The sequence below is a fragment of the Zalophus californianus genome, chromosome 1 (genome assembly GCF_009762305.2).
Source record: "Zalophus californianus isolate mZalCal1 chromosome 1, mZalCal1.pri.v2, whole genome shotgun sequence".
Classification (NCBI taxonomy): Eukaryota; Metazoa; Chordata; class Mammalia; order Carnivora; family Otariidae; genus Zalophus; species Zalophus californianus.
The window spans coordinates 137578135-137600863 of record NC_045595.1 but is presented as its reverse complement, the minus strand read 5'-3'; the positions used below and the strand labels follow the sequence as shown (position 1 = coordinate 137600863).

General features: G+C 40.3%; 1 long non-coding RNA gene across 6 annotated transcripts in view; it reads right to left on the bottom strand.

Annotated features, from left to right (window-relative positions):
• Window positions 1–477: 477 nt before the first annotated feature.
• Window positions 478–22729, bottom strand: part of LOC113917041 — a 43930-nt gene continuing 21678 nt past the window's right edge. The window contains exon 4 of one of the 6 annotated variants that reach the window (XR_003518107.2): window positions 478–2788. This is a non-coding gene — a long non-coding RNA (uncharacterized LOC113917041). Of the gene's footprint in view, window positions 2789–19172; window positions 19935–21451; window positions 22511–22729 lie in introns of those variants that run through there. The other 5 variants (XR_003518111.2, XR_004820146.1, XR_003518106.2 and 2 more) reach the window with 5 other exon arrangements.

Genomic DNA, 22729 nt, shown 5'->3' with positions numbered 1-22729 from the left:
TCCCACAACCCATGAAATCATGACCTGAGCCAAAATCAAGAGTCAGATGCTTAACCAACCAAGCCACCCAGGTGCCCCTAAACTCCTTTTCTTAAAAGAGTTTAGTTTTCTTTGTAAATCACTACATATCAATTCTAATATTTTCTCCTTTTTTAAGATTTTATTTATTTATATGAGAGAGAGAGCATAAGCGGGGGTAGGGTCAGAGGGAGAAGCAGACTCCCTGCAGAGCAGGGAGCCCTATGTGGGACTCGATCCCAGGACTCCCGGATCATGACCTGAGCCGAAGGCAGTTGCTCAACCAACTGAGCCACCCCCAGGTGCCCTATTCTAATATTTTCAAATGGCTACTCATTTACGAGCAGTATATCCACCGGTAATGATGCTACGGATGTTACAGAGGGAGACTGGTCAAGTAGTAAGAGGTGGTTCGGAATGAACTCATCACGCCCAAAGAACACAACTGAACAACTCCTTTATCATCTTTATCATTTACATTTACTCTTATTAGCGGATATGTCTCTTTGAGTTATAATTTGTATACCATAAAATTCATCCCTGATAAGTGTACAGTGTGACCATTTTCAGCAAATTTACATAGCTGTGCAATCATCATCATGGTTTAGAATGCTGCCACCCTCCAGGAAATGCCCTCAGGCCTGTGAGTAGCCTGACAGCTTGTGTGCACATCGGATCTGCTTTCCGTCTCTAATGTCTTGCCTTTTCTAGAAACTTCATATAAAGGGAAACACAAAATGTTTAGTCTTTCATGTTTGGCTTCTTTCACTTAGCATAACGTTTATGAGGATCATTCTTATTCCGTGTACACACAGTGTGTTCCTTACATTCCAGTCTACGATCCATTTTTAATTCATACTTTTGTATCATGAGAAGTAAGAGTCTAAGTCTATGTATTTTGGCATGTGCATATCTAATTGTTGCCACCACCATTTTAAGTGGTGATCTTTAGGGGCTCCTGGGTGGCTCAGTCAGTTAGGCATCTACCTTTGGCTCAGGTCTTGATCCCAGGGTCCTGGGATCGAGCCCTGCATCAGGCTCCCTGCTCAGTGAGGCATCTACTTCTCCCTCTGCCCTTCCCCCCAGCTTGTGCTCTCTCTCTCTCTCTCTCAAATAAATAAAACCTTAAAAAAAAACATAAATTGGCAATCTTTCCCCATTGAATGGCTTTGGCATCCTATTGGAAATTCATTGATCCTAAATATACAGGTTTATTTCTGGACTCTTCTGTTCCATTGATCTACATGTCCATCCTTGTAGGAAGGATAAGCATTGATTTGTGAAAACATTGTTTCATTTATATATACTGGGGTTAGTGTATAAAATGTATTTCTTACTGAGGATTGTGGTAAAAATATTTTCTTGAAAATTATTTATCTAAGCAGTGCCAGATAATACTCACAATAAGACCAAAAAGGTGTTCTAGAATAGTCTATTGGCACCTACAAAGACTGTGGAACAGAGTGCAGCCGCACACTTTGCAGAAGGGGAAACTGAGGTCCACAGTTATGCAAACCTAAGTTCCTTTCCTAGAAGTCCCCATCTTCCTGCTATCCTTCCTGCTCTTCTGTGCATGATTGAGGGGCTCCCACCTCCACCCTCTTGCTGAGGTCCCGATGGCAGAGCCCCCGTGGGTGCAGGCTGGGCAAGAGTCCTGGGAGCAGCGACCTGCCAATGCCCCTGTCTTCCCTTCTCTCTTCAGCCTCCCCCTGGAGGTCCACTGAACGCTTTTTGCCTAGACACTGCATTGCCTGGTGGATCAAGCCCCAGATGACGGCTCCCTGTCCTCCTGCCCCTCCTTCTCCAGGGACTGGGGAGTTGGCTTTTCTTCCAGAATGGAAAAAAGAGAGCAGCACCATCGACGTCAAATGGCTCTTACACAATGGCAGCATCTTGCTGAGAATCATGTAAATAACCCCAGGAACATATGGATTGAATTTCCCTCAACTTACCAGGAATGTAATAAGTCAGGGCTGTGGAGGAAGGCAGCCACTCAGCCAGGCGCTAGGAACACTTGAAAGAGTCCTGTCGCTGCCCCAGAGACGTCTTACCCTGGAGCTCTCCATCTCTCTCCAGTTCCAGAGATCCTACCCTCAACAAGACACAGGCACTTGGCTCTGTCCCCGGCAGGCTGGGCTCTGTCGTGGTCCCCGCATCCCAGGCAGCTCATCACCCCCCTCTTTCAGAGGAAGACTGTGCCTCCAACCCCACAAGCTGGGCAGAATATCTGCTCATTGCTTCATTCATTCAGCCATTCAGGCACCTAGTATTTATTGAGCACTGTGTCTGGGTGGTAGGAATATGACAAGGAACAAGAAAACACTGTCCTGCTGCCATGTCTAGTGAAAGAACTTACCAGCACCCCCAAGTTATCACAGCTTTTGAATAAGGGCGAGTTCCCAGCATTGGCGATGCTAGAGCAGAGGTTGATAGAGACACAAGGGGCAGATGCAGAATGGGGTGGCTGACCTCCAAGTCCCTCTCAAGGGCGAATGATCTTCCTGAGGATTGAAGCTCTTGGAACACTGCCCCTGTTCCTTCCTGCCTCCTGCCCACACGATTCTCTTCCAAAGGCACCTGCAGGACCTTAGCCCCAGAGGTTTTTGTTGGAAGGCATGAGAGGTCCCTGGAGAAGCAACAGTGGGTCCAGAAAAAGCAGAATGCTCATCTTCCTGCTGAGAAAACTGCTGTCATTCTTATTTCTTTTTATTTTCTGTCTTCTTTGGCTCCTCAGAAGAAATCTGAACACTTTCTCCTGAGTGAGGATGAACTTAAAAAATAAAACGAAAACATATCAACAAACATAAAAGTTCTGGGTAAAATATTCCCATTGGGGAAAACTGCACGATAGATACACAGGAACTCTGCATTATTTCTTTGAACTGAATGTAAATCTACAATGACCTCAAAATAAAAGGTTTAATAAAACCTAAAAGTTCTTGACAACTACACTATGAATATGTAAGATGTTACCTTTAGGGGAAGCAGAGTGAGGGATGTAATGGAAATCTAGACCGCTTCTCCAGCTTTTCTGTCAATCTGAAATTACTTCAAAATAAAAAGTTTAAAAACAATTTGTAAAAATGCAAGAAACTGTTTATTGACAGGGAGGGGGGCAGAGCACCGGATGGGAAATTACTAGACCATTGCCTTTCTTTCTTTCTTTTTTATTTTTTTTAAGACTTTATTTGTCAGAGAGAGAGAGAGAGAGAGAACGTGGCAGGCAGAAGGAAAAGGAGGCTCCCCACAGAGCAAGGAGCCCAATGCCGGACTCGATCCCAGAACTCTGGGATCATGACCTGAGCCAAAGGCAGACGCTCAATCAACTGAGACACCCAGGGGTCCCTAGACATTGCCTTTCTATGTGAACTTGGGCAGGTCCTTTCTTCTCTCTGGTTTCCCCTCCTCAGTTTCCCCACCAGTAACATGAAGGTGCCCCATTCTGGGCTCTTCTTATACAACATCCTGCCCCATCTGTGGTCCAGTTTGCGGACACAGGTCTATGGCAGCGTCGCCCCTCTTTGCATCCTTTTCCCACCCCAGCAGCTCAGATTCCCCAGCTGCAATGTAGGGATAAATAACATTTATTTTTTAATTGTTAAGTTAAAGACAAGAGGAGGCAGCAGATGCCAAGTGCCTGACATGTAGTAAATACTCAGGAAATATTTGATTCCTGCCCCTTTGCCCCTTCCTTTCCCCCAGAGCAGAGCTCACCACGAGCTCCTCCACCCTCCGCTTCCAGTCCCCATGCCCCGCGCCTGCGGCAAGGACACAGCCTTTAACAAACACCTGTGACGTTCTCACTGCGAGTAGCAAGAAGCAAGGTGGAACGCACAGGTTCTCAGCTTCCTTAAAAAAGGTGGTTTTCACACTTTGGGTGCATCCGAATGACCTGGGGGAGCTTGTTAAAATACAGATGGCTGGGCTCCCTCTCTGGAGTTCTCCGTCAGTAAGTCTGCTGCAGGACTTCAGGGACTGTGGGACTCCAGCAAGTTCTCGGGTGATACTGCTGCTAACATGAGTTCTTTGCAAACACAGAGGATAGCTACGCGCCCCATGGTGCAGAGGAAAAGCAGATTTGCTGGGAGGTTGGCCCTAAGGGATGGAGCAAGGGAGTCAAGCCAGGGAGAAAGAAATGCGGGTCTAGGGGAGGGTGACAGCTGGGATGGGCTCTGGGAGATCAGAGCCGGGATCTTTCCCGAGGAAAGCTAGAGAGAGGAGTTGCTCCAGCTTTTCCTTTTCTCCCCCCATTTCCACCCAAAATAAATCACTGCCCCCAGCATCCCTCACTCCAGAGCCAGGTAAGGTCAAACCTCAGGCTGAAGGGCTAACTGCAAAAGCAGAGGGAGGGAAAGACAAGAGGGGAGGAAAATCTCCAAAGCCCAGGACACACAAGCAGAAAGGGAAGAGGAAATGTAGTCAGTCCCAGACCGGTTTGAGGGGGAATGTTCCTGGGTGGTTTGGGGAAACTGTGTAAGTAGGAGGTTGCCTGTGGCTGTGTTTGTCAACAACCATGTGCTCCAGTGGCAAGTGAGGTGGATGATGAAGGAGAAGGGAGGAAGAGGAAAGAGAGGAAGAAGAAGAAGAAAAAAGAAAAAGAAAAAGAAGCATCTGACTTTTATTAAGGATTTAAGTAAGTGCCCAGCCCTGGGCTAAGCACTGTACACCTTATCTCCATGAAATAGTCATTACCCCCCTTCACACATAGTAACTATTCCCAGGTTCCTCAGGTACCCACACCAGCTGATGCCTGATTTTAGACCCTGCTCTCTCTACTGTTTCGCTGCCTCATGACCTCCTGGGCTTTGTCAGTCCCTACGATCTGTGGGAATTTGGCCAAATCAATTTTTCTGAGACCCAGTTTCTCTGCCAGTAAAAAAAAAAAAAAGTTGATGGCAAGTACTTTCAAAAGGATTGAAGCACAGAGAGAACAGCCAGCTAAAACTGCAAAGTAAAATGTTAGTTGTTGTGTGTGTCTCAACCACCCCACTAAAGGTTAATAGTGATGACCATGACCTCTGACATGCAGGATGGTAACCACTTGGAGGTCTTATGTTTGGTTCTGGGCACCACTGGGTTAACATTTTCATCCTGTTGTAAGTAAAACCATTACTCACAAGTGTAACTAATGTTTCATCATTACTAATTCCCAAACCAGTACACCATGAAGCCAGAGTTTAAAAAGAATTTAATTGACCAAAACATGCCCAGTAGCAATGCCTGTTTTATAAATAATTTCTGCTCCAAATTCTAACTTGGTATAAAAGTTTTTTGTGTATATTTCAATTTTTTAGTGTGTGGTATACAATGTTTTCATTGTATCTCTGTGCAAAACACTGAGTGTTCAGAAAAATAACAACAACCATAATAGTCCTTCTCCTTTTTAACAGTGCCAAACGGTAGGCTGAATGATGACTCTTGTCCCACAAGGAAACAGGCTCAGGCAAGATACATGGGATGCTCAAGTTCTTAGAGCTGTGTCCACCCATCCAGGTAGTGTTGGTACAGACCAGACCTCCTCATTTTGTCCCATTCTACTTCCACAGAATATTTGAGAAAAGAACATGCCATGCCATCCAACACCGACAAGCCCATCCGCCCACACAACAAGCTCTTTTTCCATATAAGTGTGGATTAGCCATCCATTGGGAAATGCCCAGTGGATGATTTCTAACATAGTCAGAGTTAGAAGGAGCTTGGTGATTGTGTAAGGATTAACACAAGGTAATAAAAGTTCTGAGAAGTCAGAACAGCCTAAGGTCACACTGACAGAAAGGGTTAGGAGGTTCCCCCACCATCCTCAGTCCACAGAGATCTGAAGAGGAGGTGTTTACCCCTACAGTCAGCCCCAGAACCCCTGCTAGGAGAGGGTGCTGAGCCAGGATGCACTCATTCGTCCCCATCAAAACCTGATTTCTCAGTGGGCAGCTGTCAAGCACTCAAGGGGACTTCTAGAACATCAGAATGTGAAAATCTATACAGTTATTCTGGAGGGCCCCAAAACTAAATTTTCAAACATGTCATTGAATTAATAGTACATTTATAGGACTATCAATTGTTGCAGCTGAATGAGATCCTAAATAATCTATTTATTTTTCAAATGGGGGTACTGAAGTTCAAAGACCAAATGTGACTTGTTCAAAGCCACATACATTTCACTGTGACAAAGATAGGAATTAGTAACAACTACTCAAATTTAAAACTGTACAATAGGCACAGTGCTAAGAGAAGTCCATGCAACATACCATATAATGCTTACAACAAATGGGGAATGAAGGGGAAGGGAGGATGGTTCTTCTCCATGGTCAAACATCCAGGAAATGGCAGAGTCTGGATTCACAGTGAGGTCTGTCAGGCTGCCTCTCATAATATTATGATTTATAATAAGAAATACATATTTGGTCTTTATCCCCATTTCTGGCACAGAGCTCCCAAGTCCTTTGGAATTTTCCAGGTGATGAACTATAAAATTGTCTTTTGTTATGTTAATGAGATGACTTTTGAATCCCAACTAAGGATGGGGGCTGGTTGCCAGGGGAACCAACTAGGTGATTAGAGCGTTGGAACTGTTTTTGCGGGGGGGCTTTTATTTTTTTTTTAATTTTTTTATTTTTCCCATTTGCTGTATATTTATCCTCTAATTTATTAACATATAATGTATTATTTGTTTCGGGGTACAGGTCTGTGATTCATCAGTCTTACACAATTCACAGCGCTCACCATAGCACATACCCTCCCCAGTGTCCATCACCCAGCCACCCCATCCCTCCCACCCCCCTCCCCTCCAGCAACCCTCAGTTTGTTTCCTGAGATTAAGAGTCTCTTATGGTTTGTCTCCCTCTCTGGTTTCATCTTGTTTCATTTTTCCCTCCCTTCCCCTATCATCCTCTGTCTTATTTCTCAAATTCCTCATATCAGTGAGATCATATGATAATTGTCTTTCTCTGATTAACTTATTTCGCTTAGCATAATACCCTCTAGTTCCATCCACATCATTGCAAATGGCAAGATTTCATTTTTTGATGGCTGCATAATATTCCATTGTGTATATATACCACTTCTTCTTTATCCATTCATCTGTTGATGGACATCTTGGCTCTTTCCACAGTTTGGCTATTGTGGACATTGCTGCTATAAACATCGGAGTGCACGTACCCCTTCGGATCCCTACATTTGTATCTTTGGGGTAAATACCCAGTAGTGCAATTGCTGGATAGTATGGTAGCTCTATTTTCAACAGTTTGAGGAACCTCCATACTGTTTTCCAGAGTGGTGGCACCAGCTTGCATTCCCACCAACAGTGTAGGAGGGTTGCCCTTTCTCCACATCCCCGCCAACATCTGTCGTTTCCTGACTTGTTAATTTTAGCCATTCTGACGGATGTGAGGTGGTATCTCATTGAGGTTTTGTTTTGGAGTTCCCTGATGCCCAGCGATGTGGAGCACTTTTTCATGTGTCTGTTGGCCATTTGGATGTCTTCTTTGGAAAAAGGTCTGTTCATGTCTTCTGCCCATTTCTTGATTGGATTATTTGTTCTTTGGGTGTTGAGTTTGATAAGTTCTTTTTAGATTTTGGATACTAGCCCTTTATCTGAGATGTCCTTTGCAAATATTTTCTCCCATTCTGTCGGTTGTCTTTTGGTTTTGTGGACTGTTTCTTTTGCTGTGCAAAAGCTTTTGATCTTGATGAAATCCCAATAGTTCATTTTTGCCCTTGCTTCCCTTGCCTTTGGCGATGTTTCTAGGAAGAAGTTGCTGCGGCTGAGGTCGAAGAGGTTGCTGCCTGTGTTCTCCTTTAGGATTTTGATGGACTCCTGTCTCACGTTTAGGTCTTTCAACCATTTGGAGTCTATTTTTGTGTGTGCTGTAAGGAAATGGTCCAATTTCATTCTTCTGCAGGTGGCTGTCCAATTTTCCCAACACCATTTGTTGAAGAGACTGTCTTTTTGCCATTGGACATTCTTTCCTGCTTTGTCAAAGATGAGTTGACCATAGAGTTGAGGGTCCATTTCTGGGCTCTCAATTCTGTTCCATTGATCTATGTGTCACATCTATGTGACAGTACCATACTGTCTTGATGATGACAGCTTTGTAATAGAGCTGGAAGTCCGGAATTGTGATGCCTCCAGCTTTGCTTTTCTTTTTCAATATTCCTCTGGCTATTCGGGGTCTCTTCTGTTTCCATACAAATTTTGGGATTCTCTGTTCCATTTCTCTGAAAAAAGTGGATGGTATTTTGATGGGGATTGCATTGAATGTGTAGATTGCTCTAGGTAGCATTGACATCTTCACAAAGTTTGTTCTTCCAATCCATGAGCATGGAACGTTTTTCCATTTCTTTATGTCTTCCTCAATATCTTTCATGAGCATTTTATAGTTTTCTGAGTACAGATCCTTTGCCTCTTTGGTTAAATTTATTCCTAGGTATCTTATGGTTTGGGGTGCAATTGTAAATGGGATCGACTCCTTGATTTGTCTCTCTTCTGTCTTGTTGTTGGTGTATAGGAATGCCACTGATTTCTGTGCATTGACTTTATAGCCTGCCACTTGACTGAATTCCTGTATGAGTTCTAGTAGTTCTGGGGTGCAGTCTTTTGGGTTTTCCACATACAGTATCATATCTTCTGCAAAGAGTGAGAGTTTGACTTCCTCTTTGCCGATTTGGATGCCTTTGATTTCTTTTTGTTGTCTGATTGCTGTGGCTAGGACTTCTAATACTATGTTGAATAGCAGTGGTGAGAGTGGACATCCCTGCCGCATTCCTGACCTTAGGGGAAAAGCTCTCAGCTTTTCCCCATTGAGAATGATATTCGCTGTAGGTTTTTCATAGATGGCTTTTATGATATTGAGGTATGTACCCTCTATCCCTATACTCTGAAGAGTTTTGATCAAGAAAGGATGCTGTACTTTGTCAAATGCTTTTTCTGCATCTATTGAGAGGATCATATGATTCTTGTTCTTTCTTTTGTTAATGTAAAGTATCACGTTGATTGATTTGCAGATGTCGAACCAACCTTGCAGCCCAGGGATAAATCCCACTTGGTCATGGTGAATAATCCTTTTAATGTACTGTTGGATCCTATTGGCTAGTATTTTGGTGAGAATTTTGGCATCCATGTTCATCAAGGATATTGGTCTGTCATTCTCCTTTTTGATGGGGTCTTTGTCTGGTTTTGGGATCAAGGTAATGGTGGCCTCATAAAATGAGTTTGGACGTTTTCCCTCCATTTCTATTTTTTGCAACAGTTTCAGGAGAATAGGTATTAATTCTTCTTGAAATGTCTGATAGAATTCCCCTGGGAAGCCATCTGGCCCTGGGCTTTTGTTTCTTGGGAGATTTTTGAAGACTGCTTCAATTTCCTTAGTGGTTATAGGTCTGTTCAGGTTTTCTATTTCTTCCTGGTTCAGTTTTGGTAGTTGATACATCTCTAGGAATGCACCCATTTCTTCCAGGTTATCTAATTTGCTGGCATAGAGTTGCTTATAATATGTTCTTATAATTGTTTGTATTTCTTTGGTGTGGGTTGTGATCTCTCCTCTTTCATTCATGATTTTGTTGATTTGGGTCATTTCTCTTTTCTTTTTGATCAGTCTGGCCAGGGGTTTATCAATCTTGTTAATTCTTTCAAAGAACCAGCTCCTAGGTTCGTTGATCTGTTCTACTGTTCTCTTGGTTTCTAGTTCATGGATTTCTGCTCTGATCTTTATGATTTCTCTTCTCCTGCTGGGTTTAGGCTTATTTGCTGTTTTTTCTCCAGCTCCTTTAGGTGTAGGGTTAGGTTGTGTATTTGAGACCTTTCTTGTTTCTTGAGAAAGGCTTGTATTGCTATATACTTTCCTCTCAGGACTGCCTTTGCTGTATCCCAAAGATTTTGGACAGTTGTGTTTTCATTTTCATTGGTTTCCATGAATTTTTTTAATTCTTCTTTTATTTCCTGGTTGACCCATTCATTCTTTAGTAGGATGCTCTTTAGCCTCCATGTATTTGAGTTCTTTCCGACTTTCCTCTTGTGATTGAGTTCTAGTTTCAAAGCACTGTGGTCTGAAAATCTGCAGGGAATAATCCCAATCTTTTGGTAGCGGTTGAGACCTGATTTGTGACCTAGGATGTGATCAATTCTGGAGAATGTTCCACGGGCGCTAGAGAAGAATATGTATTCTGTTGCTTTGGGATGGAATGTTCTGAATATATCTGTGAAGTCCATTTGGTCCAGTGTTTCATTTAAAGTCTTTATCTCCTTGTTGATCTTTTGCTTAGATGATCTGTCCATTTCAGTCAGGGGGGTGTTAAAGTCCCCCACTATTATTGTATTGTTGTCAATGTGTTTCTTTGCTTTTGTTATTAATTGCCTTATATAATTGGCTGCTCCCACGTTAGGGGCATAGATATTTACAATTGTTAGATCTTCTTGGTGGATAGACCCTTTAAGTAAGATATAGTGTCCTTCCTCATCTCTTACTATAGTCTTTGTTTTAAAATCTAATTTGTCTGATATAAGAATTGCCACCTCAGCTTTCTTTTGGTGTCCATTAGCATGGTAAATGGTTTTCCACCCCTCACTTTCAATCTGGGGGTGTCTTTGGGTCTAAAATGAGTCTCTTGCAGACAGCATATTGATGGGTCTTGTTTTTTAATCCAATCTGATAGCCTGTGTCTTTTGATTGGGACATTGAGCCCATTTACATTCAGGGTAACTATTGAAAGGTATGAATTTAGTGCCATTGTATTGCCTGTAAGGCGACTGTTACTGTATATTGTCTGTGTTCCTTTCTGATCTATGCTGCTTTTAGGCTCTCTCTCTTTGCTTAGAGGACCCCTCTCAATATTTCTTGTAGGGCTGGTTTTGTGTTTGCAAATTCCTTTAGTTTTTGTTTGTCCTGGAAGCTTTTTATCTCTCCTTCTATTTTCAATGACAGCCTAGCTGGATATAGTATTCTTGGCTGCATATTTTTCTCATTTAGTGCTCTGAAGATATCATGCTAGTCCTTTCTGGCCTGCCAGGTCTCTGTGGATAGGTCTGTTGCCAATCTAATGTTTCTACCATTGTAGGTTACATATCTCTTCTCCCGAGCTGCTTTCAGGATTTTCTCTTTGTGTCTGAGACTCGTAAGTTTTACTATTAGATGTCGGGGTGTTGACCTATTTTTATTGATTTTGAGAGGGGTTCTCTGTGCCCCCTGGATTTTGATGCCTGTTTCCTTCCCCACATTAGGGAAGTTCTCTGCTATTATTTGCTCCAATATACCTTCTGCCCCTCTCTCTCTTTCCTCTTTCTCTGCCCCTCCAATTATTCTAATGTTGTTTCGTCTTATGGTTTCTCTAATAACTTCCACACTTTTTTCATGCCCAGCTAGTATCTTTAAAGTCATGATTCTGAACTGTAGGTCCGACATCATACTAATGTCCGTATTGAGTAGGTCCCTGGCAGACGGTACTACCTCTTGTTCTTTTTGCTGAGGTGATTTTTTTCGTCTTGTCATTTTGTCCAGAGGAGAATAGATGAATGAGAGAACAAAATGCTAACAGGTTAACAACGTCCCCAGCAAATATACTCTATACAAATCAGAAAAGACCTGAAACCAGGGGAAAGGAAAGGGAAAGAAGAAAAAAATAAGAGAAAAAGAAAAAGAAAAAAGAAAAACAAACAAAAACAGAACAAAACAAAAAAAAAACAGAATATGATTAAATGTGATCAGGCTAGTGCATAAATCAGTGCCACACACTCGCTTTTGGGCATATTTTGGTCTGTTAGAAGAAAGTGCCTCCTAAAATTTTAAAGGAAGAAAGACTTATATATGTACAAAATAAGGGTTGATACAATGAAGGGATGGAAGATGACTGTAAAGATGAAAATTATAAAAGATTTTATAAAAGGAATTGATAAGAAGTTGTTTGAAAAAAGAAAGAAGATTTAAAAAAAAGAAAAGAAAAAAAAAGGGAGAGAATGTGATTAGGCAGGAAACTAGAACAAAGCCATACACTAGTGATTTAGGGTATATTTTGATCTGTTAGAAGAAACTGTATCTCAAAATTTTAAAGAGAGAGCAACTTATATATATATATATATATATATATATATATATATATATGCTAAAAATAAGGATAACTACTATGAAGGGATAAAATATGACTCTAAAAATGAAAAATAAAAAAATGTTCTTTTAAAAAAGGGATTGATAAGATGTTGGTTGAAAAAGGGAAAAAGAAAAATTAAAAAAAAAACAGTTAAAAAAATTAACTTTGAAAAACGAATGAATCATGGTAAAAAAAAGCCATGAATTCTATGTGCAGTATTCCCCTAGCGCTGGAGTTCTCCTGTTCTCCTTGATTGGTAAACTTGGTCTTGGCTTGCTGGCTGTCCGTGCTGATCTTCTGGGGGAGGGGCCTGTTCCCGTGGTTTCCAAATGTCTTTGCCGGAGGCGGAATTGCCCCGCCCTTTCCGGTCCAGGCTAAGCAAGCTGCTCGGGTTTGCTCTCAGGAGCTTTTGTTCCCTGCAAGCTCTCAGTACAGCTTTGGAGGATGAGAGTGAAAATGGCGGCCTCCCAATCTCCGCCTGGAGGAGCCAAGAACTTGGGGCCCCACTCCTCAGTGCGCCCCCAGAGAAAAGCAGTCACTCCCGTCTCCCCGGTCGCCCGGCCGCACTCTGTGCTCCCCTGGCCTGTGACCGAGTGTTTCTATCTCTGGCACCCGGCCCTGTGTGGAGTCTCCAAACCCAGCAGATCCCTGCGGTGCGCTCCCGCACCGCTCCTCCCAGGGGAGGAAGGGGAGTCTCCCCGGCTCTGCCGCTTGTTGGGTCCCTGCTGGAGGAGCAGTGGCCCGACTTCCAGTAACTGGTCGCTTCTCTGTTCAGAGAGTTGTTGCTACTCTCTTCTTCGATCTCCTGTTGAGTTCGTAGGTGTTCAGAATGGTTTGATCCCTATTCAGCTGAATTCCTGAGACCAGATGAAATCCAGGTCTCCTACTCCTCCACCATCTTGCTCTGCCCCTCCAAGGGGTTGGGACGTTTTAAAGATTTATTTATTTATTTGAGAAAGAGAGAGAGTGGGGGAGGGGCAGAGGGAGAGAATCCTCAAGCAGACTCCCTGCTGAGTGCGGAGCCCAATGTGGGGTTCAATCCCATGAGATTGAGCCATGACCCATGAGATCATACCCTGAGCCCAAACCAAGTCAGTTGCTCAACCACCTGAGCCATCCAGGCACCTGAGAAGGTTGGAACTTTTAGTCCCACTCTCTGACCTCAGGAAGGGGAGAAGGGCTTAAGGTTCGATCAATTGCCAATGGTCAATAATTTTATCAACCATGTCTATGTATTGAAACCTTTATAAAGAATCCAAAAGGATAGGGTTTAGAAAGCTTTCAGGTTGATGGATACATGGAGATTTGGGGAAAATAGTGTGCTTGGAGAGGGCATGAGAATTTCAAGCCCTTTCCCCCTACCTTGTTCTATGTATCTCTTCTACCCAGTTGTTCCTGAGTTATGTTGTTTTATAATAAATGATACCTTAGTAAATAAAACATTTCTCTGAGTTCTGTGAGCCCCTATAGCAAATTAACCAAACTGAAGGAGGGGTTCGCGGAAACTTTTGATTTATAGCCAAATGTTCAGAAGTAGACGTAACAACCTAGACAATCAGCTCCCTGAGTTGGAGGGGATTGTTGGAACCTCCAATCTACAGGTGGTTAGACAGGAGCACCAGCGACAACCCAGACTTGTGATTGGCATCTGAATTGGAGGACAGAGGGGCAGGCTTACAGGATGGATTAGAGGTAGATTGTGTCAGAATTGAGTTGAATTGAGTTGCTTGGTGGCATGCGGGAAGCCCCTCCCCCTCCACACTTTGGAATTGGGTACAGGAACCCAAATTACCTCTCAATTTGTGTTCGAGAAGCATCACTGATGGGCATGATGGAGGATAAATTGGAAATGGAAAGTCTGGAAAAAGTAAAGCCAGTTCAAAGATGCTCACAAATTTCCCAATGATACAGTGAGGGCTTGAACTAGGACAACGGAAGAAGAATGATGAGGTAGAGCTGTTTCAGCATCTGCCCAGTCCTCTGGTGAGACTCGGCATGGATGTTAACATCAAGACATGCTACCATCCACAGGGAAACTCCCATAGTGCACAGTATTTGTTCTCAGAAGGAGCTATCAGCTGTGACCAGGTTGGTTAAGGGTATTCATGAACTTTCCCTGAACATCATAAAATTACCTTGCCATACATTTCAGATACAGCTTTGAGCCAGGGCACAGTGAAACACACCAATAAATGTGGATCAATTTTTTTTAATACCTCAAACCAAGGAGGCTGAAAATATTATAAACCCATCAGAGACATTGTTGTGGACATCTTCACCTGGGTCCCCTGGGGTCTTTCTGAAATGTCCAGTCCAATATTATTTCTAATAATATTCGTTCTGGCAATCTTTTAATAATTAAACACATGTTTATGGATTGTGAAGCCCTCCTAAATATGTGAAGCATTGCACAAGTTGCCTTGGGGGATACAGCAATAATGTAGTTATAAGTATTTTCCTCAAGGAGCTAGCTGTATAGTAGAAAATATAGGGATGCCTGGGTGGCACAGTCGGTTAAGCGTCCAGCTCTTGGTTTTGGCTTAGTTCACAATCTCAGGGTCATGAGATAGAGCCCTGTGTCAGGCTCCGTGCTTAGCTCAGAATCTGCTTAGGATTTGTCTCTCCCTCTCCTGCACCACCCCCCGTTTGTGCTCTTTCTCTCTCTCAAATGAATAAATAAATCTTAAAAAAAAAAAGGAAGTATAAAATACACATATAAATGACTGAAGCACAAGATGGACAGAGCCACATGACTCAGAGGATATGTAGAATGGCTCTGAAAGTTCAAAGAAGACACTTCTAGCTGAAGACAGTGTGAGGCCAGGGGCCGTCAGGGAAGCTCCCTGGGACAGATGACAAATAAGAGAGTGATTTAAAGGATTTTCATGTACATTCACTCTGTATCTCCCAGATTCTCCAGGAAAACCCAAAGGAGTGGACTGGAATTATTATTATCATATTACCATTATTATCATATTATAGAGGGGAGACTGAGTCACAGTAAGCTTATTTCTCAAGAGTCACACTATCAGAAAAAGTAATAAAGGCAGGACTAAAACCCTAATCTTCTGTTCCCAAACCCACTAACTGGTTTGGCCATGTCTCTGAGGATTTGTGGGAAAGGCTCCTTTATACATCATAAGTCCCCATCCCAACACCCTGAAGAGCTGATTTTATAGACCATTTCCCAGGCTCTGGGAATTACTTTGGGCTTGTCTTAACCAACCAGCTGGGTTGTGGAGCCTTGTTGATCATATTCTCTATAAGCATGTCTCTGGGGAGTTGTTCAGATTCACAGGGCTCCGGGAGTTTCCTGTTGAGACCATTGTCCTGGAAAGAATCTGGAATGACTCTTAAATGACTTGATCTTTTCTCAGAAATATAAGCATGAGACATTTTCAGGAGTAGGTCCTGGCTCATCCACAGGTCTTCTATTTTTCTTGATAGACAATGGAATGTTGTGGTTAAGATTAGAGATTCCAAAGTCACATGAATAATGTCACTTTGCCACTTGACTGGCATATGACATTGGACAAGTTACCTAATTTCTCAGAGCTTGAGTCTCAAAATGTGTCCAATGCAAATAATAATAATACTTAACTCAGGGGGTGACATATAGTAAGTGCTTGATATATGTGAACTGTCATTTTAATTGTGCCTCTTTTCACCCACAAAAGAATATAGGCTCTTCCACTTCCAGTGAAAATATTTTTTATTTTTTTTAAAGATTTTATTTTATTTACTTATTTGACAGAAGGAGACACAGTGAGAGAGGGAACACAAGCAGGGGGAGCGGGAGAGGGAGAAGCAGGCTTCCCGCTGAGCAGGGAGCCCGATGTGGGACTTGATACCAGGACTCTGGGATCATGACCTGAGCCAAAGGCAGATGCTTAATGACTGAGCCGCCCAGGTGCCCAGTGAAAATATCTTTTAAAAACAAAGGCAAAATTGGGACATCTGGATGGCTGAGTCGGTAGGGCATCCAACTCTTGGTTTTGGCTCAGGTCATGATCCTGGGGTTGTGGGATCGAACTTCAGGTAAGCTCTGCACTCAGTGGGGAGTCTACTTGGGATTCTCTCTCTCCCTTTCCCTCTGCCCCTCCCCAGCCACTCTAAATAAATAAATAAAAACAAGGGCAAAATAAAGACTTTTCCAGATATACAAAATTTGAAAGAATTCATCACCCAGCAGATCTACACTAAAAGAAATGTTAAAGGAATTCTATCATACAGAATGAAAATAATACCAAATGGAAATAGGGATCTACACAAAGGAATGAGGAGCACTGGAAATGATTAAGTACATAAAAAAATATGGGTGGGTTCTTCTATTATTTAAATCTATTTAAAATGTAATTATTTTTTAAAAATAAAATAATAAAATAATACTAATGTACTGAGATGTTTATAACATATGTGTAAGACACATTCCTGACAACAGCAGTCTAGTGACATGAAGAGGAAAATGAAAGTATATTGTTGTAAGTTTCTTATAATACACATGAATTTGTACTTTACTTGAAGGTAAACTGTGATAAGTGAAACCCTAAACCAACCAGTAAAATAGCAAAACAAAGAATTATAGCTAATAAGCTAATAACAAAAGAGATAAAATTAAGTTAGAGCCCATATACTAATTCTCATATAGATTAATCTAAAAGAAAGAAAAAAAAAAACAAAGAACAGGATGGAACAAATAGAATTCCAAACTGATTTGATACATACAAACTTAACCATGTCAATAATCCCATTAAATGTAAATGATCTAAATATAAAGATATTTATATATATAAATATATATCTTTTCTCTGTGTTATATCTTTATCTTTTTATTTTTAAACTACTTGTATCTTTATGTTTCTTATAAGCAGTATATTATTGTGTCTTGCTTTTTTATTTATCTGACAATCTCAGTCTTTTAATTTGGGGTACGTAGCTGGCTCTGTGTATGGAATGTGTGACTCTTGATCTCGGGGTCATGAGTTCAAGTCCCACGTTGGGTGTAGAGCTTACTTTAAAATATAAATAAATAAATAAATAAATAAATAAATAAATGAAAGAAAGAAAGAAAGCTGGAATGGCTATATTAATATGAGACAAAGTAGATTTCAGAGCCAAGAATATTACCAGGAATAAAGAAAGTCATAATGGTAAATAAAAGAATTAATTGATAAAGAGGTTATGACAATCCTAGTGTTATGTACCTAATAACAGAGCTTTAAAATATGTGAGGCAAAAATTAATGTAACTACAAGAAGAAGTAGAAAAAAATGACCATTGTAGTTAGTGATTGTATACTCCTCCCTAAGTGGTTAATAAGAACAAGCAGACAAGAAATCAGTAAGGGTATGGAACACTTAAATAACATGATCAGGCAATCTGACATTTAAAGACAGCCCTACCCAACCACAGCAGAATATACATTCCTTTTCAAGTGCACATGGAATATTTTCCAAGATAAACTATATTTAAAACCTATAATAATCTCAATATATTTAAAATGATTCAAGCCATACAAACTAGATTATTTGACCAAAATGGAATTAAATTTGAAATCAGTAACAGAATGATTTCTAGAAAATCATCAAATATTTTGAAACTAAATAATACATTTCTCTATAACCAGGATTCAAAAAATAAAATGTTAAATGAATGAAAATAAAAACACAACATAGAGATATTTGTGGGATGCTACTAAAGCAGTACTTAGGGGGAAATTTATAGTACTAATGATAAACCAAAATGAATCTCAAAATAGAATAAAAGAAATACTAAAGGTCAGAGAAGAAACCAAAGAAATATAAACAGAAACATGATGGGGAAATAAATCAATGAAACCAAAAGTAGTTTCTTTGAGTAGGCAATAAAATTGATAAATTTCAATATAGACTGATTAGGACAAAAAGAGTAAAAATGTAAATTACCAAATTCAGGAATGAGAGAGGTGACATTACCAGAGATTTTACAAGTTAAAAGCATAAAAAGAGAATATTGTGAACAATGTTATGCCAATGTTTGACAACATAGACAAAACAGATGCCTGGAAAGCACAAACTACCAAAGTTTACTAAAGATGAAATATAGAATCTGAATAGCCCTATATCTATTAACAAAATTGAATTTGTATTTAAAAATCTTCTCACAAAGGAGAAGGAGGGAGGCAGGCCTTGATCACCTTACTGGTAAATTCTACTAAAGACTTAACGAAGAAATAATATCAATTCTATATAAACTCTTCCAGAAAATTGAAGAAAAGGGAATACTTTTCAACTTACTGTGAGGCCATGTTTTGCTGATGTTGCAAGAAAACCAGACAAAAACATTACAAGAAATCTTCAGAGTAATATCCCTCATAACCATAGATAGAAAAAATTTTAATAGAATTTTAGCTAATGAATTAAAAAATATGAAAAAAGAATAATGTATCATGACCCAGTGGGGTTTCTCTCAGGAATGCAAAACTGACTTTCTGGAAAAGCCAAGAAAATAAACCAATGAAATTTACCATATTAATAAATGAAAAACGAAAAATCATATGACCGTCTCAATAAATGAAAAGTAAAAACGATTGATAAGATCCAACTGCCATTCCTGATAGAAATTCACAGCACACTACCAATAGAAGAAACCTTCCTCAGCCTGATAAAGGGGCAATTAAAAAAACCCTACAGTTAACATTTTATTTTATGGTGAAAGACTGGGTATTTCCTCCCTATGATCAAGAGCAAGACATTTATGTTCACACTTCTACTCAGTATTATACTTTTGGTTCCAGCCAGAGCAACAAAGCAAGGAAAAGAAACAAAAGGCATCCAGATTAGAAAAGAAGTAAAACTCTCTCTTCTCTTGATGATACAGTCATCTGTGTAGAAAATCTGATGGAATCTTTTTTTTAAAATATTTTATTTATTTATTTGAGAGAGAGAGAATGAGAGATAGAGAGCACGAGAGGGAAGAGGGTCAGAGGGAGAAGCAGACTCCCTGCCGAGCAGGGAGCCCAATGTGGGACTCGATCCTGGGACTCCAGGAACATGACCTGAGCTGAAGGCAGTCGCTTAACCAACTGAGCCACCCAGGCGCCCGAAAATCTGATGGAATCTTAATTTTAAAAAGCTACTAGAATTAAAATGTCAATTCAGCAAGGTTGCAGGACATAAGATCAATATACAAAATGAATTCTATTCTTATATATTAGCAATAAGCAGTCAGAATAATTATAATCAGATTAATCAGAATAAGCAATCATAATAAAAGTCATTTACAATAAAACAAAAATTTATGAAATACTTAGAGACATAAATATGACAATAGGTAGACAAGAACTATTCACTGAAAACAATAAATCACTATTGTGAAAAGTCAAAGAACTATATAAATGAGAAGATATACTGTGTGCATAGATCAGAACACTCAATATTCTTAAGATATCAATTCTCCTCAAATTCATTTATAGATACAACACAATCCCAGTCAAAATCCCAGCAAGGTTTCTGGTAGAAATTGACAAGCTCTTTATAAAACAACTTTGAAAAATAACAAGGTTGGAGAGTTAATACTACATGATTTCAAGTCTTTTTCTAAAGCTACAGTAATTAAGACAATGTGGTATTGGCATGAAGATCAACAAATAGAGGAATGGAACAGAATTGAGAGCAGAAATAGATGCACACATACAGGACAAGTGACAAAGATGCAAAGATAAACTGGTGGAGAAAGAATAGTCCTTTTAACAAAACATGCTAGAACAATTAGATATCTAAATGTAAAAAAAATTTAACTTCAATCCGTGTCTCATGCCATATGTAACAATCAGTTGAACGTGGGTCATAGACTTAAAAACTCTAGGAGAAAACACAGGGGAAAAATCATTGTGACTGGTGGACTGAATGTTTGTGCCCCATCCCCAAATTCACGCTGAAGCCCTAATCCTTAATGTGATGGTACTTGGAGAGGGGGCCTTTGGGAGGTAATTAGGATTGGATGAGATCATGAGGGTAGGACCCTCATAATGGGATCAGTGCCCTTATAAGAAAAGACACCAGAAAGCTTGCTTCCCTTCTCTTTCCCCCCATGTAAGGACATAGCAAGAAAGTAGTAACGAGACATAGCAAGCCAGGAGGAGGGCCCTCACCAGGAACCAAATCTACTGCCACCTTGATTTTGGACTTTCCAGCCTCTGGAATTATGAAAAATAAATGTGTATTATTTAAGCCACCCAGTATATGGGCTTTAGTGTGCCAGCACTTAGGTTAAGCAAAGATTTCCTTGATATGATACCAAAAGCATGATCCAGAGGGAAAAAGATTTATAAATTATACTTTATCAAAATTAAAAGCTTTTTTCAGCAAGACATTAAGATATTGAAAAGACAAGGCACAGACTAGGGGAAAATATTTACAAATCATGTATCTGACAATGGACTTATGTATATAATGGGCTCAGTACATGTAAAGAACTCAGTAATCAGAAAACAAATAATATGATTGAAAAAACAGGCAAAAGTTTTGAACAGACACTTTACCAAAGTAGATAGTTATACAGATAACAAACAAATAAAGATGCTCAAAATCATTATTAAGGGAAATGCAAATGAAAACCCAGTGAGATACCTTTAAAAATATATGAAAATGGTTAAAATTATAAAGGTCGACCTTACCAAGTTGTGTCAAGTATGTGGCACAACTAGAATGTTCACTTTGGAAAATTGTCAGGGTCTTGAAACATTCAACTTATACCTTCCATATGACCCAGCCATTCCACTCCTAGAAATGTATCCAAGAGAAATGAAAGCATGTTTCTAAACAAACACATGTATGTGAATGCTCACAGCATGTTTATTTTTAATAGCTAAAAGCTGGAAACAACCCATATGTCCATTAATGAATGAATGAACAAATTATGGCTTATCAACTAATGATACATGCAACATGGGTGAATCTCAAAATTACAATGAGTGAAAGAAGCCAGGCAAGTATGAGTACATCATGTACAATTTCATTTGCATAAAATTGTGAAAAATGCCAACTCCTATGTACTGACAGAAAGCAGCTCAGTTTTTCCTTAGGGAGCAGGGGCAAAGTGGAGGGGCAAGGAGAGATTACAAAGGGACACAAGGAACTTTTGGGGGTGATGGAAATGTTCATTATCTTGATAATAGTGATGTTTCAGAGGCGCATACATATGTCAAAGCCTATCAGACTGTACACATTAAATTTATGTAGTTTATTGGATGTCAATTATACCTCAATAAAGCTGTCTTAAAAATAAAATAACGTGGGGCACCTGGGTGGCTCAGTCAGTTAAGTGTCAGACTCATGATTTCGGCTCAGGTCATAATCTTGGGGTGGTGAGATTGAGCCCTGCATCAGGCTCTGCACTCAGCATGGAGTCCGCTTGGGATTCTATCCCTCTCCCTCTAGCCCTCTCTCACCTCTCTCTCTCTCTTAAAAAAAAAAAAATTAATAAGCTACTGAGAAAGTAGGAGTATGAACATGTGAAAGACAATTATTTATTGAACAACGAATAAAAATCATAGACTTTAAAAAAATCATAAATTCTAAGGTTGGAAGAGTGCTTGGAGATCATTCTAGATGGATCCCATCCAGATTAGGTGAGTCTCATGTATCTCAACAAATACTGAAACTCAGAAGGAGAGAGCAACATGTCCAAAGTTGCACAGATAACAGGTATTCGGTGATAATGCTCTTCCCACTAAGCCATCTTGTGGTAGAGAAACTGCAAGGAGCAAGAGATTTTGCAAATGTTTTATTAGGAAAATTTTCATGAATACCGAAAATTAAAGAGAACCATGTGAAGAATGGAAATAGAGACTTTAAAGGTAAGTCCCTACCTCTACTATTGCCTCACTATTTACCACCCTAATTTTCTGTTTCCTCATCTCTAAAATGGGGCTAATAATAACTAACTTGTGAAGATCGAAGAAGAGAATGCACGTAATGCCCAGCACATAGTGCAAGCTCAACAAATGGTCAGTATCCTTTCCTTACTGTTGTGTAGAATCCCTCCACCACTGGTTTTCCCACTTCACACTTTGCCGTTTCTGTAGCTCTTGCTCTTCCTTCAGCCTGTTGAAATCCTGCTCATTTTTTAGTCCATCTTGGAGAGGACTTTCTACATATGCCTTTCATGATCCTTCTACCCCTACTTTCCATGGATACTAGTAATTATTACTATAGGTTGTGTCCCTGTAAAGGGACAGTCGTTTTGCAGGTGGTTTAAAGATATTACCAAGGAGTGGTGCCTGGGTGGCTCAGTCGTTAGGCATCTGCCTTCGGCTCAGGTCATGATCCCGGGGTCCTGGGACCAAGCCCCACATCAGGCTCCCTGGTCGGCAGGAAGCCTGCTTCTCCCTCTCCCATTCCCCCTGCTTGTGTTCCCTCTCTCGCTGTGTCTCTCTCTGTCAAATAAAATCAATCAATCAATCAATCAATCTTTAAAAAAAAATAAAAAGATATTACCAAGGAGCTTTTAATCACTGACCCTATAAATACCCAGGTATATGAACATTTTTATTTGAATACACAATTTTCTCTGGAGGTCAATAGCCTTCCTTAGATTCTCAAAGTTATTCGTATTTGAAAGGACTTTAAGAATAACTATGTCCTTGATGGGCACC